This window comes from Heliangelus exortis, chromosome 26, assembly GCF_036169615.1.
Source record: "Heliangelus exortis chromosome 26, bHelExo1.hap1, whole genome shotgun sequence".
Classification (NCBI taxonomy): Eukaryota; Metazoa; Chordata; class Aves; order Apodiformes; family Trochilidae; genus Heliangelus; species Heliangelus exortis.
Genome location: NC_092447.1, coordinates 2,402,230 through 2,414,554, shown reverse-complemented (window position 1 = coordinate 2,414,554; position 12,325 = coordinate 2,402,230). Strand labels below are relative to the sequence as shown.

Sequence of the window (12,325 nt, the reverse complement as noted above, 5' to 3'; positions counted from 1 at the left end):
AAGAAACAACAGGAAAAGTACTGTAATAATAACACCACAAATGGTCTTTCCAAGCCATGTTCCTTTTCATGTCCGATGAAAAGTTGTTATGGGAATCCTTAAAACTGCTCCATTACCTGCTTAGAGGTTTTACAACTTTTTATCTCTCCAACTCCCTCGTTTTTCTTGTCAGGAAACACACAACAGTGTTAATACTTTATTTAGGAGGGTACAGCCAGACACCTTGAAGGTTGTAGGCTCCTGTGCACAGGGCAGCTCTGCAGTTTAGCAAAAAAAAGCCAAGGTTTTCATTCCTGTTCAGAGCTTTAACCATGGAGTTGCTAATAGCCCATCAATTTCACTCTGTCATTCTCTAAAGCCTAAGAGACACTCTACAAGCTGCTCTCCATCTTGTTAGACCACAATTTCAGTGTCTTCCACCTCCTTCACTGACATAAAAACCCAACCTTCCACCTACCCCTTTAGGTCCCCACTCCCCATCCAGGCTTAAACATCCCCCCTACCTCTGGTTGCATCTCCAGCAGAAAAACACAGCTTCTCCTGGACTCCAAGGTCTTCCCCGGGTCCCTGTCCCTATGACAGATGGAAAACCAGCTGCTTGTCCCAGAGAAAAAGGAATCTGAACCAACACAGCCAAAGCTGCTGCTGTGGCAGAAGGCAGAGATCCTACATTGCAGTCAGATGCTTTCCTCCCAGAACTCATGCAACCAGCCAGCATCTTGCTGAGCATCTTGCCCAAGTTTTTAAATTCACTCCTTGCTTTTCCCATCAAGGAAAGAAAGCAGCATGAGCAACACACACAACAGTGAAGGAGGAATTTCCTGACACTCTTTAGCTTCAGAATAAATAGTTTGGAGGCAGCCCCACACATAGCTGGCTTGCTGCTCTTTTGGTGATCCCTGGAATCATTTGCTGCTCACCCCCAGATTGCAGCATGCACCTTGGCATCTGGGTATTTAGGCCTTTGCCAGCCCACATGACTCCTTGGCTTACTTTCCTTGCACAGCTTGCAAAAGAAATCTCCAGCAAGAAACTTGCAGGCAGCAGCAGCAGCACTGTCTCTGTGGCTCTTTCAGAGCCTCAGGCAGCTGCTCTAAACCCTCCATTTAGAGCCAACCTCTCACAGTGACTCTTCTCAGGGATCAGCCTTGCTCTCCCCTCATCCCAACCCCCCCAGCCCGGGGTTCTGGGGGCCACACTGCTCTGCTATCAACCACAGCCTTACTTTTGGGGTTCAGACATCCTGCTCCCACCATCTAGAGCACAGGCACCATCCCCACAGGAGCCAGCCCACAAAGGCTTAAGAGAAATGCCATTTAAAGGAAAAAAAAAATAAAAAAAAATAAAGAGGGCATTCTCCTTTGCAGTGTTGACACTCTCAAGCATCCTCTCTGCTCAGCTCAGCCTCTCAGCTCCCTCCTCCCTCACCCCCAGCCACAGCTCTCCCTGACAGACAGGGAAAAAGCAGCACCTGAAGAATGAGAGCTACACAGCAACTTCCCCAACTTTGGGCTTCGCTAATCGAGCCTCACCCTGAAATGGTAAAAAAAAAAAAAAAAAAAAGGTTCAGCTCCTTACCATCTATTCCTTAATGTGGAGAAGGTTCAGCTGCTTACCATCTATTTCTCTACCCAGATGGTTCACTTCAAATACCCAGCCTAATATGCATAAATACTAAAGCAGACTCGCATCAAGACACTTTAAAAAATTCCTTGGCACAGCAGGAGCCTCACTGCAGATTGCTTTAAGGGACCACACCACTACCCCTGTACAAAATGAAGCCTGAAGCAAGGCACAACCAAAAAGCTGTTACCACCCAACTCCTACCTGCCAGCACACACATCCCAACACCCAGGCACTGGTCACACCAGCAGCTGCTGCTGGCAGCTCTAGAGAAGCAGCTCCACAGGGATGCTCACTCACTCTCTGATGCTGTAGACCCTCAGCTCCTCACCCAGGGACACAGGGAGGGCTCTGCTCTTGGCTCACTGCTGCTGTCACAGCCACCAGGATGTGGCTGCTGAACGCCTTCTCGGAAAAGAAAAGGCTGTCATGCTTCAGAGAGACAAAGGGACTGGTTCCTGCTGGAGGCAAGCAGGGGAATCTTCTGCTGCCATGGTGAGGGGCAGCTGGTGTCCATCAGTGATCAGCAGGGATGCTGCCCAGGATGTGGTGGAGGAGCCCTCAGCATCTCCTGCTAGCTGGAGGCCCACAGGGAGGAAGGGCAAAAGCTCTGGTTCTCCAGCAAGTGGCACCTGGCCACAAAGGAGGCACCTGTGGGAGATGAAGCAAACCTCCTGTGTGTTAGGTTAACTTTCCTGAGGGTCACAACCTTGAGGTCTGAAGTCTACCAGGCTGGGAAAGAAATAACCCTCAGAGACAATAAGAGCTTGCAGCATCTCTCACCTATGCATGGCTCCCACTCAGAGCTGCAGGAGTTTACGGATAAATAAAAGAGAATAAAGTTGGGCCTAGGAAGAGGTTTCTGCATGGAGTTTTCCCCCCCTGCCAGCATCAGCACTGCCGGTCCATTAAAGGAGAATCTGTCTTGAATCAAACCTGCACATTTGTGCCTACCTTGAGAACCTCACATATCCTAAGGTGAATTATTCACAAGCACAAGTCCACTGAAGCCCATTACCAGAACTATGACCCTTTTCTTTCCAATCCAAAGCCTAGGAAAAATATCTGTTAAACAGCATCTTCCTTCCTGCCTCTGGCTGTAGCACGCAGGCTGTGAATACAGCAACGCACAAGTACACTGGGAGCATCCATGCCAGCCAGCCCTGCTCCTCTTCCCTCCAGATGCCCACCCCACACTTCCAAGCACAAGAGACAACCCCGAGAATCGTCCCCAGGTTATCCACACGACTTGCAGCCATACAGAGTGTCCAACCCCCCTCCCCACACTCTTTGAACTTCAGCTCTCCTAGAAGCTGGAGTATCACGTTTTCCAACTCTTGCTACGCTAAAAAAAAAACCACCAAAACCCGCCAAGGACCCCGTCACAGGGCTGGGAGGTAAAGTCCTTCGGGCAAGGGCTGCCGCCAGCCCGGCCGGTCGGGGATGGAGCCGCCGGCATCCATGGAGAGGGCCGGCAGGTTCCCGCTTGGCACCCGGCTCCGGGGCTGAGGTTGCCCGGAGCTCCGCGCATCCCCCGGCCCCGCAGCTCTGCGGCTGCGGGCGGCTCTGCCGGGGGCAGGAGCGGGCACCATGCGGGGGACCCCGGGGAGCGTTGCCGCGGGGTAAAGGGGGGTGTAGGGAGGGATGCTGGCTCCGAGCGGCGGGGACCCCACCGCCCCCTCCCCACCCCATCCTTCGGAAGGACGGAGGGGACACCCACCCCTCTTCTTCCCCCACGGGGGGCTCCTACCTGGGCTGGGCGGCTCAGCTCTGCCCGCGGCTGCTCCGGTTCTGGCTCCGGCTCCGGCCCCGGCTCCGGAGGAGGAGGCAGTGATGGGTCCGGGTCCCCGGCGGTGAACGGGGGAATTGCAGGGGGCGGGGGGCGGCTGCCGGGGCTCAGCGCCGCGGGAAGGGGTTGCGGGCACGGGGGCCTCCCCGCGGGCGTGCGGGGCAGCGCCGGGAAGGGATGCGGGGGAAAGAGATGGAAAGGGCAAAGGGAAGGAGGGGGGAAGCTGGGGTGATGAGAGGGAGAGCAAGGGGCTGGAGGATGGAGGGAAGGTTGGGGCTCAAGGTGGGCAGGGGAAGGATGGCAGAATGGCAGAAGAGTGGGGATAGGGAGAGGGCGGGAAACAGGATGCTGGGAGAACAGGGAGGGGGATGCAGGGGAGCGAGGAGGGAGAGATGGAGGGGAGGGAGCTGTGGGGCACTGGAATTATTGACGGGTTTTACTAAGCGGAGACCCAGCACTTCGGGGAGAAACATCAAGCATCTGTTTTGTTTTGGTTGCCTTTTTTTGTTTTGGTGGGGTTTTTTTGGAAAGGCTGTACCTTCTCCCCACATATCCCAAATCTTTAACTGCTTTGGGATTCCCTGCCAGGGCCCTAACTCTCCCCATGTGTCCTCATCTTTAAGGCTGCCTGAGGAGGATGCAGGGGGAGATGCTTTTGCCCACAGCTCCTAAAATCTTCATGTGAAATGTTAATCTGCTCCTTGGGCCCTGAGCAGTAATGCTTGCTGGGCAAGAGACATCATCCAGCACAGGGAATGAGGCAGGATTGGGACAGACAGGACCTGTCCTGCAGTTCAAGGCTCAGAATTGCAGCACCAGCTCCCTAAGCTGAGTCCCTCGAGGCTGCCATGCTCCAGGCTGCTCTGCTACACTGCAGTTTTGTTTTCCTGTGTGTTTGTTTGTTTTAATGGCAAGAAAATCAAAGCTTTAAAGCCATCAATTAACTGGACTCTTGCATTAGGAGCAATGAACTAGTATTTGACAGAAATTCATCTTCCCCTCCTGCTGAGAAGAAATAAGCTGGTGGAAAAGAATTAGCTTCACTGGGAAAAAAAAAAAAAAAAAAAAAAGCCTCTGCTTCAGAGTAAAGTTATTCATAAGATACCTATGTAGCAGGCACAGGGAGCTTTGAACTCATCCCTTTTACACATCATTTCCCTTAGGACACCAGCCACAAGTCACTTGCTTTTTGAATGATCCTTGTGCCTTTGCACCCACGACCCTGCCCAATAGGCCATTCCAAGCATTTATTACTGTCAGTAGAGCATTTCCCTACATCTGGGCTACATTTGCTTTTAATTTATGATCGTGGCCCTCAGGGTCCTGATTCCCAACTCCTCAGTGCTGCAGGGAGCAGTGCTTTCTGCTCATGCCTGGGTAGGGGCAGAGCAGGTGACAGTGGGGACAGGAACACACAGGTCTGGCTACCAGAGCTGAGGTTTCCTTCCAGCCTGAGAGCAGCAGCTGTGCAAACTCCAGAAGTGGGAGATAGACACCTCTTACCTCAGTGCTGACCATACCTGAGCCAGGCAGGGCCCCTTTGGATGCCCCTCAGCCAGATGCTGCCTCCTCCTCATCACCCCTGCCTTGCAGGGATCCACTTCTGTATCCACACTTATTTCTTTTAGACCTCTTCTGCACAGATCAGGTACAGCTCTGCATGCCTCGAAGTCCTTTCTGTGATCATTGGAGGCTCAGGCTTGCTGTTGTCCCCCTAGAAGGTAACTTAAGACCTGGAAAAACTAACACGAGGCTCAAAATCTCCATGAGCCATTCTCTGGCATGGCACAGAGCAGAACCACACACTTGTCAGCCAGCAGCAGGGGAGAGCTACCTGAAAAAAAGGAGGAGACAGCTCTGAATGGTGTCTGCAGCCACCAGGGAGCTGGGAAGGAGAAGGCAGATGTGCTGCCAGACCCTGCTGTGCAGAGGGACAGAGCAAAGCTTTCCTTTCAGCTCACAGGTGAGGGACAATCCTCCAGCCCAAGGCATCATCAGGATGGGTCACATCCCAAGAGTCTTGCAAGACAGAAAGAAAGAGCCTGGCTCAGCTCAGTCCTGCTCCCTTTCACCACTAAGTTTGAGCAAAGACAGCTGAATTCCCAATTATTTTCAACTTTGTTTGCTTCCTCCAGTTTCTGAGACAGTTGTGTTTTATTTCAAACCTTTTGGGATCGTTGGGCTTGAGATAACAAGGGACCAAATGGGGTAGAAAATATCTGCAAATAAATCTGGTTTGATTTAGTTTGGAAATAAAAGTTATCCTAACCATAAGAGAGAAGTTTTGAAACTGATAGAAAGGGAGAGGAGGAGGGAAGCCATCCAACAAGTTCTAAAATAGAACTTGGTCATTTTATGAATGAGGTTATCTGACACAGTTGCCTGCAAAAGCAAGGCAGCCTGATGACCTAGAAAACTCTGGTTGTGGAAGGGACTGTTGCTATAAAGCTATAAATCCAAATATTATAGAGGGCTTGGGATCCTGCTTTCCCCAGCAGCAGCTTTGCTAGCTGTGTCCAAGCAGAGTGTAAGGAAACCTGCAGTGATGCATATGCATCAGTTTGCCCCTGTTTTCCCTAACAACAGGCTGTTTGTTCCATGGAATAATCTACCATCTACAGATGCCAACATCTGGGGGAAATAGCCCCCCATCAGTAACCATACTGCTTAGCTCATGGCATATGATAAATCTAAGCAATTAAATTATCTTTTCCCTCTCAGCTGCACTAAGGAGGGCTCTGATCTGAAACTGACATGAAGTTGAGTTGTGAATCATTTAAACAACTGCTACATTTATCTTCATAGGTGGCTATATTTCAGCAGAAGAGTAAATAACAGTACCACTGTAAAAGAGTCAGTCAAATGCATGAAGTAATGAGAGATTTCTGGGGATAAAAGACACACTGCAAAAGGCAAGATTTCTCATTTGATTGAAATATAAAAAACAGCTCTATTATATGTGTGCCAGATTTTTTTCTTCAAGGTTCATAAGAACTTTATAGAACCTTTATGAGCATGTCCAAATTAGATCGTTTTATAGGTAAGAAGAGCTTTGAAGGAACCGGTTAGCAGAGTAAGTATCTTGTGGTAGTTACATAAAAAAGCCCATCTGATTATACACATATACATTTTTGGATGGCTCAAAGAAGTTAGTAGGATGAGTTAGATAAATAAGGAACATTTGTGGAACAGTTTGTTTGCTTGCTTTTTTATGCACAAGAAAATGCATGCGAAAATTTCAAAGAGCTGAAGTCAGAAGTGGCATCTGCCATCCTGATGCAAAATTTGGGGGAATAACCAGTAATCCCTGTCTGGAGAGGCTGCTGGGTGAGGATGTGCCCCTGCCAGAGCCCTCGTGGCACTAAAATGCAGCAGGTGACTGCACTGAGGCTGTGGAAAATTCAAAATGTGGAGACCACCATGTGCTTTTTTGGGGTTTCTTGTTCTGTGGCAGATTTTCCAGGTAACCAGATCCCTTTCCTTACCAGCCTGGTTCCCAGAGATGTGGAACCCATCACCCTGGCATTCCCAGCTTTCCAGCTGCTACTTCTACCATCACACTGCTCATTTGCACTTAAAATGTATACATATATGTACTCTATAAAATATCTAACATTGTCCAAAGGGATTGACTCCATACCCTCTCAGGTGCTGGAGACAACAGGGAAGGAATCCTGGAAGATCAGAACATTTAAATAAGGATCAAGAAAGGAGACACAGTGGAGAAGTGAGAAAATTTCAGGAAGGTCATAGAGGTAGCACAGCTCAGAATTAAACCTAAGCCTCCTGGAGTCATTGCTCTGTTTTCACAAGATCTGTCCTCTTCAAACAGTAACAAATAATGGGCTGATTGTTTGCAAAGTGTTTATCTTCACTCCCATCTGAGTTTTCCTTGCTTCTTGGTCTTCTCTTCCTTGTAATTACTGCCATCAAAGGATGTTTTCTCCTGCATTTATTCCATTCACACACCAAAGAAAAATAAAAGCAGTCATTTGAAAAGCAAGGCAAGAAACGACCAAAAAAAAAAAAAAAACAAACAAAACCTAAACGAAACCCAAAACAATCTCTCTTTGAAAGACAAAAGATGAGGAGACTTTCAGGTGAGAAATAATGAAAAGGTTAATGAAAAATGAAACTGACTTCAGAGATCTCATCAGCAGGTTGTTCCAAGGACACAGCCCAAAGAGGAGGAGATGCTGGTTTAGCTGCTCTGGGCTCTGACACCCCAGGAACCTTGGGAAGCATTGCTCCTTCATCATCTTTGCAACAGATTCAGGGAACCCCAGCCCTGGCTGGGTCTGACTCTGGGGGCAAATCAGCCTTCCCTCAAATCTGCACCTATTTATAAAGCCTCTGGTCTCCAGTGAAATAGTGTTCAGAGATGCAAAGTCACCTTTTTTCTCTCCCACTTTTGAAGGGAGAGATTTTTCTGAGATTTTTTTCTGAGCTGAGCTCTGAGCATCCCCTTCTAGATTTCCTCCCCAGCACTAACACTTCTATGCAGAGTTAATAAAGGAGACAAAAGCTCAGGCCTAGGATGTGCATCAGCACAGTCACCTGAACAGAAGGATTTAGAGCTGCTGAGGACCCAACCCCCAAATTTCTTGAGCATGTTCCAAGCACAGAGTTGAAAGGAGCAGCTGAAGAGTCACCCCAGGTCACACTCCTGATCTGGGTGTCTGTCACATCTCAAGCAAAATGACAAGACAGAAAATGAGCTGTATCCTGGCCCAAACCAGGACGTGGTCAGCACAGGCAGATGTTTGATTGGAGGGAAAAGCCAAAACCAGAGACCTTCCCTGTTCTTTTGCTAATAATGGCTCAGCTGCTATGGCTTGTCCTACATAAGTGACTGACAGGAGACATCCCCAGTCACTGCCATCCCAGGTGGGCTGAGCTGCCACCTCCAATAGCATCAGCAGCACTGAAGGAACCCTTTTTTCTTGGGTTTTTTCTTTGTTTTTTCTAAGGCAGACTGGTGCCAACTTACCTCTTGCTTTTTGCCAGCTCCAGCCCAGCTGCAGAGCCCATCTTACAGAGGGAGACAGATGAGCAATAACTCAGCAGTGACAGGGGGAGTTTTATTATACTGGAATAAAGAAATTGCAGAGGGAAAAAAATGAGTTCAATATAAGATACAATTGAGTTTATTTGACTTCTGCTGCATGTGTCCACTAAAATGATGAGGATGAATGGGTCAGAGAGGATTTCAAAACATTATGAACCTGTTTCTCTCAGGATGAAAGCTTAACAAACAAACAAAATAAAAACTCAACCAAACAAAACCCCACAACCCTAAGAAAAGGTCAATGATTAGAGGTGAAATAGTAGATAAAGGGCATGCACTGCTGGAGCAAAGGAAGGGCATCTCTCCTGCTCAGTGACACCTAATGGGGCTTCAGAGATTTAAAAGGAGAGAGTAGAAGCAGTGGACAACTTCAGCAGGATTTAAAATGCAATCAAGACCCATAAAAAAAAAAGAGTTTAATCTCCTTCTAATCAAAAAGGTCAAAGGGAAACAGATGGAGTCGTATCAACTACATCTTCAGAAAACTAAATAAGAAAGTCTTCTTTCCAACTGGAGTTGACAAGAAGCAACAAAGCTAATTCAGAACTGAGATGTTTTAGCACTAGAAGTGGGATCTGAATTGAAGCTTCAAGAGACAGGAAAAAGGAAGATGTGCTCATTAATATCCTGGTATAACAATAACCTCAGATAATATGAATTACTGCAAAACCTCCAGAGAGCTGATAGAAATGTAGATTTAGTCTCCCATCCATGGAGCTCCACTTAACACAGTTTATTCAGCAGCACTGAGTAAATATCAACAAGGAGGTTAAAATATTGATCAGGGAAAATACTTCACACTGAATAAGCTGCAGACATCTGGAAACAAACAAACTGGTAAAAGAAAGCAGAGATATTTTGGGCATTTTCTTCTGCCAAAAGCCCAGCTGATGATTTGCAGCTGTAAACTCTCATCTGGTGAGGAAGAGGGGGAGGAATGGATGTTCCCTTGCTGAAGAAGGAAGCCCTGTCAGGTTTTTTGGGGTTGGGATAGAGCACAACACAGGAGGGATCTGCACAGAGGGATCTGCACAGACACCTCAATAGAGGAACACACTTCTTACAGAACTATTTTCCAAGCAGCAGCCAAGTCTGTTAATGGGGCTGGGAACCAGGCTGGAACACTTCAGCCCTGCAGAAGGGCTCTGAAATCTCTCAAGCAGCATCACTCCTCCTTTCCTCCTTTGCTGCATCTCTTGCTGTCTGGGCAGCACTGCTCCAACCCTCCCAGCTGCAACTTCCATCAAAACTTTTTGGCTGCCTAAACTTCTCCTTCAGAAGCCTCCCTGCCCCTCCTCTTTCACTAACAGTGTCCAAAAAGTTCTAAAGATTTGTCAAGCCAGCATCTGAGCACAGACATATGCTGGGTATCCAGCCCAGCCTGCAGCATTACCCTCACGTCCTTGCTGTCTCAAGGATGGATCCCACTTAAAGCAAACACATCCAAGCTTTTATTTTGTGTGAGCTGTGCCCTTCCTGTGTGAGACATTTATCCTCACAATAATCAGACCAACTGGCAAAGAATGCAAGCCAGGAACTGGACAAATTCCATCTTATGCCAACCTTCATAAATATTTGGGGAGAATAAAAAGAACAATAATCTAAAATGCAGTGAGCGGGGTAATTTACAGACTTTCTCCACCAAATACCAAGGTCCCCCGTGCCAAAAGATGTTTCTTGGAACAATATGGAATCTTTCCCCATTTGGAGGGGGGTTGGTAGGACAAAACTGCCATCCAAATTGCTCAAGATGCTGAAATCATTGGGTACATTGGCAAACACCCACCTCTGGGTGAATACCCCTGGTCCTAGGGAAAGATGAGGAGAGATTCTTCACAAAAAGGACTGGGAAATGAATGGCACAGCAGATGGATTACAAAGGCAGCATTGCTTCCATCTCAGGCTCCCTGGGCACACTGCAGCTTCCCTTAGAAGCTCAGGAATCAGTCTTACAAAGCTCCTAGCACTGTGAAAAGTCCTCAGGAACTGTCAGGCATTGCCACATAAGATGTATTCATCCACTACTCTTACCAAACACAGCAACATCTCAGAGAGCTGAGCTTCATGACCACAGCATTTCAAATCACAGCCCAGAAATGATACAAATCCATCAGAAATAAAACTCCTTGAATCTTCTCTGGTGTCTTCCTTCCTTACCTGTGGCAGGCAGCAAGAGAGATCAATTCCATGATAACACATGAAAAAAAAAGCCCTAAAAGATGCAGCATGGTTCCCCCCCACCCAAACCTGGGGCTGAAGGGCATAGGCTGCAGGAGGAGACATAAAGTTCATGTTTATTCTGAGCTGTTTATTTTGAATCAAGTATTCACAGCACCACAGTAAAGGGAATATATATAAAATAACATTTAAATAGACAAAACACAAACAGCGTAATTAGGAAAGCATAATAGAGCTCAGATTACCAATTATAATAAAGTAATCTCTGAAGGAGCTCCACATACATACTACAGAAAGACAAAAAAAAAAAAAAAAAAAAAAAAAAAAAGAGGGGAAAAAAACCCCAGGACTCTAGACATTCAGAAATAAATCTGATTTAATTTGTTTTATGTTCTGGTGCTTGGGTTTTATACATTTATTTTTATCAGCTTGTCTTATCAGATATGTGGCTGCATTACTTTCCAGGGAAGTCAAAAGCTAAAGATAGGAATATCACTAAATGACAGGGATACATGCAAAGCATCCTCTGCAGATAATCCAACAAAACAAAGAACTTGGCACAAAACTCTTAGCACAGATGTTCCCTATTAAAAATGTTGCAAGTTCCCTCAACAGCAAGTTTCAATTTCACTTCTCTTTCAAATTTCTATTTGATCTGAGTGGAGGGAAAACCAGCCAGCAACAGAATGGAAATAAAATGCCTCAAGTGCTCCCTTGCCCTGATGGGCAAAGCAATGTAATCCAGGCTCTGTTAGGTGACTCCCCTGTTTTGTAAAGAGGAGGTGAGGACTTTTCATCTTCTACAACCTCTTAACTTGGTAAAACAGAGCAGCCAGAGAGGAAAACCAGAGTCTCATCCTGCTCATACATCCCTGCACACACAGCATCCTTGTGAGCACTCCAGACAAGGCAACCTCCAAAAGAACTTCCCAAGAACCCAACTGATTGAAAGGCATAAAGTTAAACGAAAAGACAAACCTAAGGAACAGAATTCTCTTTACAGAACACAACCAAACTCTTGTTTGACCCCAGTGGCCTCTGGCTAACATTTGATATAAAGCTGCAGCCTTTTAGTTGAAGAGCAAATGCTTACAGCTATGCTTCAGGGGGAAAGTTGGTCTGATCAAGATTTAAATGATAAAAACTGGCAAGATCCTAATCATAGTGTGTTCAAAGGTTACACGGATAGCTCCTTGCAGATTTAATTTTAAAAATGATCTTCTAACGTTCATAAAATCAACTTCTTTCACTGGGTTCTGGGTGGATGTAAAACAACACTGAGAGCAACTTACAAACGAGCCCTGCAGCAGGTACAGAGCTGGAGCTTGGAAAGGCAAAAGCAACTTTAAGCAGAAAGCAACACACAGCACTCAGATTTAATTGTCAAAAATGATCAGACAAGCCAAGGCATTAACAGTGACAGCTATGTTGGACCTGGTAAAGTGTTCATTAAGTTGCTGCTAGTGATGCAAACAGTGAAATATGAGCAAACAAAAAGCATTCCCAGTGAATGCAAGAGTGGGGGATGCATCCAAGGAGGAAATTCACTGTGAAGGGCAAGATTCCACTTTCACATTGCATCTAACAATGTCAGAAAGAAGGAGGTTGGCCACAGCAGCACTACAAGCTGAACAAAACCCAATCGAGGCATCACTTACCTACCTTGG

At 46.8% G+C, this 12,325-nt stretch overlaps 1 protein-coding gene across 1 annotated transcript in view; it reads right to left on the bottom strand.

Annotated features, from left to right (window-relative positions):
• GRIK4 (glutamate ionotropic receptor kainate type subunit 4) overlaps window positions 1-3,448 on the bottom strand; it is a 173,977-nt gene extending 170,529 nt beyond the window's left edge. The window contains exon 1 of the mRNA XM_071769043.1: window positions 3,374-3,448. The gene's annotated coding sequence lies outside the window, so the exon portion shown is untranslated. The remainder of the gene's footprint in view (window positions 1-3,373) is intronic.
• Window positions 3,449-12,325: the final 8,877 nt, after the last annotated feature.